Source organism: Somniosus microcephalus, chromosome 4 (assembly GCF_052327205.1).
Source record: "Somniosus microcephalus isolate GS21.2 chromosome 4, FLI_Smic_1.0, whole genome shotgun sequence".
NCBI classification, from domain to species: Eukaryota; Metazoa; Chordata; class Chondrichthyes; order Squaliformes; family Somniosidae; genus Somniosus; species Somniosus microcephalus.
In genome coordinates, this window is record NC_140990.1 from 120,167,155 (window position 1) to 120,179,858 (window position 12,704).

A 12,704-nucleotide genomic window follows, 5' to 3' on the forward strand; every position below is an offset into this window, starting at 1 on the left:
GAAAGTAACTTTGCTAAGCTACACCTGTCCAGAATGAATGTATCAGTGCTGAACTGGACATGTACATACTGTATGTATCTGTGCTGAACTGGATATGTACACACTGAATATAACTGTGCTGAAATGGAACTGTCCACATTGAATGTAACTTTACTGGTCTGGGTCTGCCCGCTCTGAAAGTAACAGCTGAAGTGGCCCTCTCTGCACTGAATGTAACCGTGCTGAACTGGTCCTGTCCACACAGAATATAACAGTACTGAGCTGGACCTGTCCAATCTGAATGTAACTGAGCTTAACTGGATCTGTCCACACTGAATGTAACTGTGCTGATTTGGACCTGTCTGCACTGAATGTAACTCTGCTGCACTGGACATATGTACAATGGATATCACTGTGCTGAACAGGACCTGTCCACACTGAATGTAACTGATGAAATGGGCCTGTCCACACTGAATGTAACTCTGCTGAACTGGACCAGTCCACACTGAATATAACTGTGCTGAGCTGCACCTTTCCACACTTGATGTAACTGTGCTGAACTGGACTTGTCCAAGGTGATGATAACTGTACTGAGCAGGACCTGTCCACTCTCCATGTAACTGCTGAGCTGGACCTGTCCACTCTGAAAGTAATTCTACTGAGCTGGACCTGTCCACACTGAATATAACATTGCTGAACTGGACCTGATCACACTGTATCTAACTGTGCTGAACTGGAACTGTCCGTACTAAAAGTAACTCTGCTGATCTGGACATGTGCACATTGGATGTATCGGTGCTGAACTGGACCAGCACACACTGATGGTAACTCTGCTAATTGGGCCTCTCCACACTGAATGTAACTGTGATGAACTGGACCTCTCCACACTGAATGAAACTCTGATGAACTGGACCTGTCCACACTGAATGTAACCGTGCTGAACTGGACCTGTCCACACTGAATGTAATTGTGCTGAAGACGACCAGTCCACACAGAATGCAACTTTTCTAAACTGGACCTGTCCACACTGAATGTAACTGTCATGAACTGGACCTGGCCACACTGAATATTACTGTGCTGAACTGGAACGGCCCGCACTTCTGCCCTCACCCCGGCCCCTCCCTCCCCGAACCACGATAGGGTTCCCCTTGTCCTCACCTTTCACCCCACCAGCCTCCACATTCAACGGATCATCCTCCGGCATTTCCGCTACCTCCAAAGTGATCCCACCACCATACGTATCTTCCCCTCCCCTCCCCTTTCAGCATTCTGCAGGGACCGCTCCCTCCGAGACACCCTAGTCCACTCCTCCATCACCCCAAACAGCCCTTCCCCTTCGCCTGGCACCTTCCCATGCAAGCGGAGGAGATGTAACACCTGCCCCTATAACTTCCCCCTTCCCACTGACCAGGGCCCCAAACACCCCTTCCAGGTGAAACAGCGATTTACTTGTACTTCTCGCAATCTAGTATATTGTATTCGCTGCTCACGATGCGGTCTCCTTTACATTGGGGAGATCAAACGCAGATTGGGTGACTGCTTTGCGGAACACCTCTGTTCAGTCCGTAAGTGTGACCCCGAGCTTCCGGTCGCCTGTCATTTTAATTCACCGCTCCATACCCACTCGGACCTCACCGTCCTTGGCCTCTTGTATTGTTCCACGGAAGCTCAACGTAAACTCGAGGAACAGCACCTCATCTTCCGATTAGGCACTCTGCAGCCTTCCGGACTCAATATCGAGTTCAAACATTTCAGATCATAAGCTCGGCCCCTATTTCATTTTTTCTTGTAATTTTTCCACTCCTTTCCCCCCCCTTTCCTTTTGATTCTCTCTCACACCTGGCAGCTATCTCTTGCCCTGCCAGTACCCTTTACACCTAATCTCAGCCTATTACCATCTCGTCTAGCTTCTAATCTCTTTTACTTCTTTTGTTTATTTTATTCTTTTTTCCGATCGCAGCCCTGCCTTCGATCTAGTTTCTTTTCTTTCCAGTTTTGAAGAAGGGTTCGACACGAAACGTCAACTCAAATTTCTCTCCACGGATGTTGCCTGAACTGCTGACTTTTTCCAGCATTTTCTGTTGTTATTCCACACAATTTGTACCCTGCTCAACTGCACCTGTCCATACTGAATGTAACTCTGCTGAACTGGACCTGTCCGCACTGAATTTAACTGTGCTGAACTGGACCTGGCAACATTGATTGTAACTTGGCTGAGCTGGACCTGTCCACACTGAATGTAGCTGTGCAGAACTGGACTTGCCCGCACTGAATGTAACTGCACTGAGCTAGACCTGTCCACTCTGGATGTAACTGTGCTGAACTAGATCTCTCAGCACTGAATGTAACTTTGTTGATCTGGACCGGAACTCACTGAATGTAACTGTGCTGAACTGCACCCGTCCACACTGAATGCAACTGTGCTGAACTGTACCTGTCTACACTGAATGTCACTGTGCTGAACTGGACCTGTCCACATTGAATGTAACTGTGCTGAACTGGACCTGGCAACATTGATTGTAACTGGGCTGAGCTGGACCTGTCCAGACTGATTGTAGCTGTGCAGAACTGGATTTGTACACACTGAATGTAGCTGTACTGAGCTAGACCTGTCCACTCTGGATGTAACTGTGCTGAACTAGATCTCTCAACACTGAATGTAAGTCTGCTGATCTGGACCGGACCTCACTGATGTAACTGTGCTGCACTTCACCCGTCCACACTGAATGCATAGTTGCTGAACAGGACCTGTCCGCACTGAATGCAAATGTGCTGAACTGTACCTGTCTGCACTGAATGTCACTGTGCTGAACTGGACCTGTCCACATTGAATGCAACTGTGCTGAACTGGACCTGTTCACACTGAATGTAGCTATACTGAGGTGGTCCTGCCCAATCCGAAGATAAAAGCTCAACTGGCCCTGTCCGTACCTGAATGTAACCTTGCTTAGCTGGACCTGTCCACAATGACTATAACTGTACGGAGCTGGAACTGTCCACTCTAATGTAACGGCTGAACTGGACCTGTCCTCTCTGAATGTAACTCTGCTGAACTGGACCAGTCCTCACTGGATGAAAATGCTAAACTGGACCTGTCCACATTGAATATAACTGTGCTGAACAGGACCTGCCCTCATTGAATGTAACTGTGCTGAACTTGACCTGTCCACACTGTATGTAACTGTGCTGGACTGGAATTGTCCACATTGAATGTAACTGCTGAACTGGACCTGTCCACATTGAATTTTACTCTGCTGAACTGGACCAGTCCAAACTGAATATAACTGTGCTGAGCTGGACCTTTCCACTCTGAATGTAACTGCTGAACTACACCTGTCCACTCTGAATGTAACTGTACTGAGCTGGAACTGTCCACACTGAAAGTAACTTTGCTGAGCTGGATCTGACCACACTGTGTGTAACTGTACTGAGCTGGACCTGCCCACTCTGAATGTAGTTTTGCTGACCTGGAGATGTCCACACTAAAAATAACTGTGCTGAATTGGTCCTGTCCAAACTGAAAGTATCTGTGCTGAACCGGACCTGTCCACACTGAAAGAATCTGTGCTGAACTGGACCTGTCCACACTGAATATATTTGTTCTGAGCAGGAACTTTCCACTCCGAATGTAACTGCTGAACTGGACCTGTCCAAACTGAATGTAACTTTACTGAGCTAGACCTGTCCACTCTGAATGTAATGGTGCTGAACTGGACCTCGCAACACTGAATGTAACTCTGCTGCTCTGGGCCGGTCCACACTGAATGTAACTGTGCTGAACTGCACCTATCCACACTGAATGTATCTGTGCTGATCTGGACCAGTCCACACTGAAAGTATCTGTGCTGAACTGGACCTGTCCAAACTGAATATTACTGTGCTGAAGTGCACCTGTCCACATCGAATGTAACTGTGTTGAACTGGACCTGTCCACACTGAATGTAATTGTACTAAGCTGGGCCTGCCTACTCTGAATATAACAGCTGAAATTGACCTGGCCATACTGAATGTAACCCTGCTGAACTGGTCCAGTCCACACTGAATATAACTGTACTAAGCTGGACCTGTCCACTCAGAATATAACATTACTGAGCTGGACCTGTCCACGCTGAATATAACTGTGCTGAACTGGACCTGACCACACCGTATGTAACTGTACGGAGCTGGACCTGTCGACTCTTAATGTAACTGTGCTGAAGTGGACAGGTCCACACTGAATGTAACTGTGTTGAATTGGAGCTCTCCGCACTGAATGTAGCTCTGCTGAACTGGACCTCTGCACTTAGTAAGTAACTGTGCTGATCTGGACCAGTTCACACTAGATGTAACTGTGCTGAACAGGGCCTGTGCACACTGAATATAACTATCATGAACTGGACCTGTTCTCATTGAATGTAACTGTGCTGTACTGGACCTGTCCACACTGAATGTAACTGTGCTAAACTACATCTGTCCACACAGAATGAAACTCTGCTGAGCAAGACCTGTCCAACATGATTGTAGCCATAATGAACTTGACCTGCCCACAGTGATTGTACAGGGCTCAACTGGACCTATCCACAATGAATATAACTGTGCAGTACCGGACTTGTCCGCACTGAATGTAACTGTACTGAGGTGGACCTGTCCACACTGAATGTAACTGTGCTGAACTGGACCTCTCAACACTGAATGTAACTGTGTTGATCTGGACCGGTCCACAATGAAAGTAACTTTGCTAAGCTACACCTGTCCAGAATGAATGTATCAGTGCTGAACTGGACATGTACATACTGTATGTATCTGTGCTGAACTGGATATGTACACACTGAATATATCTGTGCTGAAATGGAACTGGCCACATTGAATGTAAGTTTACTGATCTGGGTCTGCCCGCTCTGAAAGTAACAGCTGAAGTGGCCCTCTCTGCACTGAATGTAACCGTGCTGAACTGGACCTGTCCACACTGAATATAACAGTACTGAGCTGGACCTGTCCAATCTGAATGTAACTGTGCTGAACTGGATCTGTCCACACTGAATGTAACTGTGCTGATTTGGACCTGTCTGCACTGAATGTAACTCTGCTGCACTGGACATATGTACAATGGATATCACTGTGCTGAACAGGACCTGTCCACACTGAATGTAACTGTGCTGAAATGGGCCTGTCCACACTGAAAGTAACTCTGATGAACTGGACCTGTCCACGCTGAATTTAACCGTTCTGAACTGGACTTCTCCACACTTGATGTAACTGTGCTGAACTGGACATGTCCAAGGTGATGATAACTGTACTGAGCAGGACCTGTCCACTCTCCATGTAACTGCTGAGCTGGACCTGTCCACTCTGAAAGTAATTCTACTGAGCTGGACCTGTCCACACTGAATATAACATTGCTGAACTGGACCTGATCACACTGTATCTAACTGTGCTGAACTGGAACTGTCCGTACTAAAAGTAACTCTGCTGATCTGGACATGTGCACATTGGATGTATCGGTGCTGAACTGGACCAGCACACACTGATGGTAACTCTGCTAATTGGGCCTCTCCACACTGAATGTAACTGTGATGAACTGGACCTCTCCACACTGAATGTAACTCTGATGAACTGGACCTGTCCACGCTGAATGTAACCGTGCTGAACTGGACCTGTCCACACTGAATGTAATTGTGCTGAACACGACCAGTCCACACAGAATGCAACTTTTCTAAACTGGACCTGTCCACACTGAATGTAACTGTCATGAACTGGACCTGGCCACACTGAATATTACTGTGCTGAACTGGAACGGCCCGCACTTCTGCCCTCACCCCGGCCCCTCCCTCCCCGAACCACGATAGGGTTCCCCTTGTCCTCACCTTTCACCCCACCAGCCTCCACATTCAACGGATCATCCTCCGGCATTTCCGCTACCTCCAAAGTGATCCCACCACCATACGTATCTTCCCCTCCCCTCCCCTTTCAGCATTCTGCAGGGACCGCTCCCTCCGAGACACCCTAGTCCACTCCTCCATCGCCCCAAACAGCCCTTCCCCTTCGCCTGGCACCTTCCCATGCAAGCGGAGGAGATGTAACACCTGCCCCTATAACTCCCCCCTTCCCACTGACCAGGGCCACAAACACCCCTTCCAGGTGAAACAGCGATTTACTTGTACTTCTTGCAATCTAGTATATTGTATTCGCTGCTCACGATGCGGTCTCCTTTACATTGGGGAGATCAAACGCAGATTGGGTGACTGCTTTGCGGAACACCTCCGTTCAGTCCGTAAGTGTGACCCCGAGCTTCCGGTCGCCTGTCATTTTAATTCACCGCTCCATTCCCACTCGGACCTCACCGTCCTTGGCCTCTTGTATTGTTCCACTGAAGCTCAACGTAAACTCGAGGAACAGCACCTCATCTTCCGATTAGGCACTCTGCAGCCTTCCGGACTCAATATCGAGTTCAAACATTTCAGATCATAAGCTCGGCCCCTATTTCATTTTTTCTTGTAATTTTTCCACTCCTTTCCCCCCCCTTTCCTTTTGATTCTCTCTCACACCTGGCAGCTATCTCTTGCCCTGCCAGTACCCTTTACACCTAATCTCAGCCTATTACCATCTCGTCTAGCTTCTAATCTCTTTTACTTCTTTTGTTTATTTTATTCTTTTTTCCGATCGCAGCCCTGCCTTCGATCTAGTTTCTTTTCTTTCCAGTTTTGAAGAAGGGTTCGACCCGAAACGTCAACTCAAATTTCTCTCCACGGATGTTGCCTGAACTGCTGACTTTTTCCAGCATTTTCTATTGTTATTCCACACAGTTTGTACCATGCTCAACTGCACCTGTCCATACTGAATGTAACTCTGCTGAACTGGACCTGTCCGCACTGAATTAGCTGTGCTGAACTGGACCTGGCAACATTGATTGTAACTTGGCTGAGCTGGACCTGTCCACACTGAATGTAGCTGTGCAGAACTGGACTTGTCCGCACTGAATGTAACTGCACTGAGCTAGACCTGTCCACTCTGGATGTAACTGTGCTGAACTAAATCTCTCAGCACTGAATGTAACTTTGTTGATCTGGACCGGAACTCACTGAATGTAACTGTGCTGAACTGCACCCGTCCACACTGAATGCAACTGTGCTGAACTGTACCTGTCTACACTGAATGTCATTGTGCTGAACTGGACCTGTCCACATTGAATGTAACTGTGCTGAACTGGACCTGGCAACATTGATTGTAACTGGGCTGAGCTGGACCTGTCCAGACTGATTGTAGCTGTGCAGAACTGGATTTGTACAAACTGAATGTAGCTGTACTGAGCTAGACCTGTCCACTCTGGATCTAACTGTGCTGAACTAGATCTCTCAACACTGAATGTAAGTGTGCTGATCTGGACCGGACCTCACTGATGTAACTGTGCTGAACTTCACCCGTCCACACTGAATGCATAGTTGCTGAACAGGACCCGTCTGCACTGAATGCAAATGTGCTGAACTGTACCTGTCTGCACTGAATGTCACTGTGCTGAACTGGACCTGTCCACATTGAATGTAGCTATACTGAGGTGGTCCTGCCCACTCCGAAGATAAAAGCTCAACTGGCCCTGTCCGTACCTGAATGTAACCTTGCTTAGCTGGACCTGTCCACAATGACTATAACTGTATGGAGCTGGAACTGTCCACTCTAATGTAACGGCTGAACTGGACCTGTCCTCTCTGAATGTAACTCTGCTGAACTGGACCAGTCCTCACTGGATGAAAATGCTGAACTGGACGTGTCCACATTGAATATAACTGTGCTGAACAGGACCTGCCCTCATTGAATGTAACTGTGCTGAACTTGACCTGTCCACACTGTATGTAACTGTGCTGGACTTGAATTGTCCACATTGAATGTAACTGCTGAACTGGACCTGTCCACATTGAAATTTACTGTGCTGAACTGGACCAGTCCAAACTGAATATAACTGTGCTGAGCTGGACCTTTCCACTCTGAATGTAACTGCTGAACTACACCTGTCCACTCTGAATGTAACTGTACTGAGCTGGAACTGTCCACACTGAAAGTAACTTTGCTGAGCTGGATCTGACCACACTGTGTGTAACTGTACTGAGCTGGACCTGCCCACTCTGAATGTAGTTTTGCTGACCTGGAGATGTCCACACTAAAAATAACTGTGCTGAATTGGTCCTGTCCAAACTGAAAGTATCTGTGCTGAACCGGACCTGTCCACACTGAAAGAATCTGTGCTGAACTGGACCTGTCCACACTGAATATATTTGTTCTGAGCAGGAACTTTCCACTCCGAATGTAACTGCTGAACTGGACCTGTCCAAACTGAATGTAACTTTACTGAGCTAGACCTGTCCACTCTGAATGTAATGGTGCTGAACTGGACCTCGCAACACTGAATGTAACTCTGCTGCTCTGGGCCGGTCCACACTGAATGTAACTGTGCTGAACTGCACCTGTCCACACTGAATGTATCTGTGCTGATCTGGACCAGTCCACACTGAAAGTATCTGTGCTGAACTGGACCTGTCCAAACTGAATATTACTGTGCTGAAGTGCACCTGTCCACATCGAATGTAACTGTGTTGAACTGGACCTGTCCACACTGAATGTAATTGTACTAAGCTGGGCCTGCCTACTCTGAATATAACAGCTGAAATTGACCTGGCCATACTGAATGTAACCTTGCTGAACTGGTCCAGTCCACACTGAATATAACTGTACTAAGCTGGACCTGTCCACTCAGAATATAACATTACTGAGCTGGACCTGTCCACGCTGAATATAACTGTGCTGAACTGGACCTGACCACACCGTATGTAACTGTACGGAGCTGGACCTGTCGACTCTTAATGTAACTGTGCTGAAATGGACAGGTCCACACTGAATGTAACTGTGTTGAATTGGAGCTCTCCGCACTGAATGTAACTCTGCTGAACTGGACCTCTGCACTTCGGAAGTAACTGTGCTGATCTGGACCAGTTCACACTAGATGTAACTGTGCTGAACAGGGCCTGTGCACACTGAATATAACTATCATGAACTGGACCTGTCCTCATTGAATGTAACTGTGCTGTACTGGACCTGTTCACACTGAATGTAACTGTGCTAAACTACATCTGTCCACACAGAATGAAACTCTGCTGAGCAAGACCTGTCCAACATGATTGTAGCCATAATGAACTTGACCTGTCCACAGTGATTGTACAGGGCTCAACTGGACCTATCCACAATGAATATAACTGTGCAGTACCGGACTTGTCCGCACTGAATGTAACTGTACTGAGGTGGACCTGTCCACACTGAATGTAACTGTGCTGAACTGGACCTCTCAACACTGAATGTAACTGTGCTGATCTGGACCGGTCCACAATGAAAGTAACTTTGCTAAGCTACACCTGTCCAGAATGAATGTATCAGTGCTGAACTGGACATGTACATACTGTATGTATCTGTGCTGAACTGGATATGTACACACTGAATATATCTGTGCTGAAATGGAACTGGCCACATTGAATGTAAGTTTACTGATCTGGGTCTGTCCGCTCTGAAAGTAACAGCTGAAGTGGCCCTCTCTGCACTGAATGTAACCGTGCTGAACTGGACCTGTCCACACTGAATATAACAGTACTGAGCTGGACCTGTCCAATCTGAATGTAACTGTGCTGAACTGGATCTGTCCACACTGAATGTAACTGTGCTGATTTGGACCTGTCTGCACTGAATGTAACTCTGCTGCACTGGACATATGTACAATGGATATCACTGTGCTGAACAGGACCTGTCCACACTGAATGTAACTGTGCTGAAATGGGCCTGTCCACACTGAATGTAACTCTGATGAACTGGACCTGTCCACGCTGAATTTAACCGTGCTGAACTGGACTTCTCAACACTTGATGTAACTGTGCTGAACTGGACTTGTCCAAGGTGATGATAACTGTACTGAGCAGGACCTGTCCACTCTCCATGTAACTGCTGAGCTGGACCTGTCCACTCTGAAAGTAATTCTACTGAGCTGGACCTGTCCACACTGAATATAACATTGCTGAACTGGACCTGATCGCACTGTATCTAACTGTGCTGAACTGGAACTGTCCGTACTAAAAGTAACTCTGCTGATCTGGACATGTGCACATTGGATGTATCGGTGCTGAACTGGACCAGCACAAACTGATGGTAACTCTGCTAATTGTGCCTCTCCACACTGAATGTAACTGTGATGAACTGGACCTCTCCACACTGAATGTAACTCTGATGAACTGGACCTGTCCACGCTGAATGTAACCGTGCTGAACTGGACCTGTCCACACTGAATGTAATTGTGCTGAACACGACCAGTCCACACAGAATGCAACTTTTCTAAACTGGCCCTGTCCACACTGAATGTAACTGTCATGAACTGGACCTGGCCACACTGAATATTACTGTGCTGAACTGGAACGGCCCGCACTTCTGCCCTCACCCCGGCCCCTCCCTCCCCGAACCACGATAGGGTTCCCCTTGTCCTCACCTTTCACCCCACCAGCCTCCACATTCAACGGATCATCATCCGGCATTTCCGCTACCTCCAAAGTGATCCCACCAACATACATATCTTCCCCTCCCCTCCCCTTTCAGCATTCTGCAGGGACCGCTCCCTTCAAGACACCCTAGTCCACTCCTCCATCACCCCAAACAGCCCTTCCCCTTCGCCTGGCACCTTCCCATGCAAGCGGAGGAGATGTAACACCTGCCCCTATAACTCCCCCCTTCCCACTGACCAGGGCCTCAAACACCCCTTCCAGGTGAAACAGCGATTTACTTGTACTTCTCGCAATCTAGTATATTGTATTCGCTGCTCACGAAGCGGTCTCCTTTACATTGGGGAGATCAAACGCAGATTGGGTGACTGCTTTGCGGAACACCTCCGTTCAGTCCGTAAGTGTGACCCCGAGCTTCCGGTCGCCTGTCATTTTAATTCACCGCTCCATTCCCACTCGGACCTCACCGTCCTTGGCCTCTTGTATTGTTCCACGGAAGCTCAACGTAAACTCGAGGAACAGCACCTCATCTTTCGATTAGGCACTCTGCAGCCTTCCGGACTCAATATCGAGTTCAAACATTTCAGATCATAAGCTCGGCCCCTATTTCATTTTTTCTTGTAATCTTTCAACTCCTTTCCCCCCCCTTTCCTTTTGATTCTCTCTCACACCTGGCAGCTATCTCTTGCCCTGCCAGTACCCTTTACACCTAATCTCAGCCTATTACCATCTCATCTAGCTTCTAATCTCTTTTACTTCTTTTGTTTATTTTATTCTTTTTTCCGATCGCAGCCCTGCCTTCGATCTAGTTTCTTTTCTTTCCAGTTTTGAAGAAGGGTTCGACCCGAAACGTCAACTCAAATTTCTCTCCACGGATGTTGCCTGAACTGCTGATTTTTCCAGCATTTTCTGTTGTTATTCCACACAGTTTGTACCCTGCTCAACTGCACCTGTCCATACTGAATGTAACTCTGCTGAACTGGACCTGTCCGCATTGAATTTAACTGTGCTGAACTGGACCTGGCAACATTGATTGTAACTTGGCTGAGCTGGACCTGTCCACACTGAATGTAGCTGTGCAGAACTGGACTTGCCCGCACTGAATGTAACTGCACTGAGCTAGACCTGTCCACTCTGGATGTAACTGTGCTGAACTAGATCTCTCAGCACTGAATGTAACTTTGTTGATCTGGACCGGAACTCACTGAATGTAACTGTGCTGAACTGCACCCGTCCACACTGAATGCAACTGTGCTGAACTGTACCTGTCTACACTGAATGTCACTGTGCTGAACTGGACCTGTCCACATTGAATGTAACTGTGCTGAACTGGACCTGGCAACATTGATTGTAACTGGGCTGAGCTGGACCTGTCCAGACTGATTGTAGCTGTGCAGAACTGGATTTGTACACACTGAATGTAGCTGTACTGAGCTAGACCTGTCCACTCTGGATGTAACTGTGCAGAACTAGATCTCTCAACACTGAATGTAAGTGTGCTGATCTGGACCGGACCTCACTGATGTAACTGTGCTGAACTTCACCCGTCCACACTGAATGCATAGTTGCTGAACAGGACCTGTCCTCACTGAATGCAACTGTGCTGAACTGTACCTGTCTACACTGAATGTCACTGTGCTGAACTGGACCTGTCCACATTGAATGTAACTGTGCTGAAATGGACCTGTCCACACTGAATGTAACTATACTGAGCTGGGCCTGCCCACTCCGAAGGTAAAAGCTCAACTCGCCCTGTCCGCACCTGAATGTAACCTTGCCTAACTGGACCTGTCTACAATGACTATAACTGTAAGGAGCTGGACCTGTCCACTCTAATGTAACGGCTGAACTGTACCTGTCCACCATGAATGTAACTATACTGAGCTGGACCTGTCCACTCTGAATGTAACTCTGCTGAACAGGACCAGTACTCACTGAATGAAAATGCTGAACTGGAACTGTCCACATTTAATTTAACTGTGCTGAACTGGACCTGTCCTCAATTAATGTAACTGTGCTGCACTTGAACTGTCCACACTGAATGGAACTGTGCTGGACTATATTTGTCCACGTTGAATGTAACTGCTGAACTGGACCTGTCCACATTGAATGGAACTGTGCTGAACTAGATCTGCCCACATTGCATGAAACTGTGCTGTACTGGACCTGTCCACACTGAATGAAACTGTGCTAAACTGGGCCTCTCCACACCGAATGTAACAG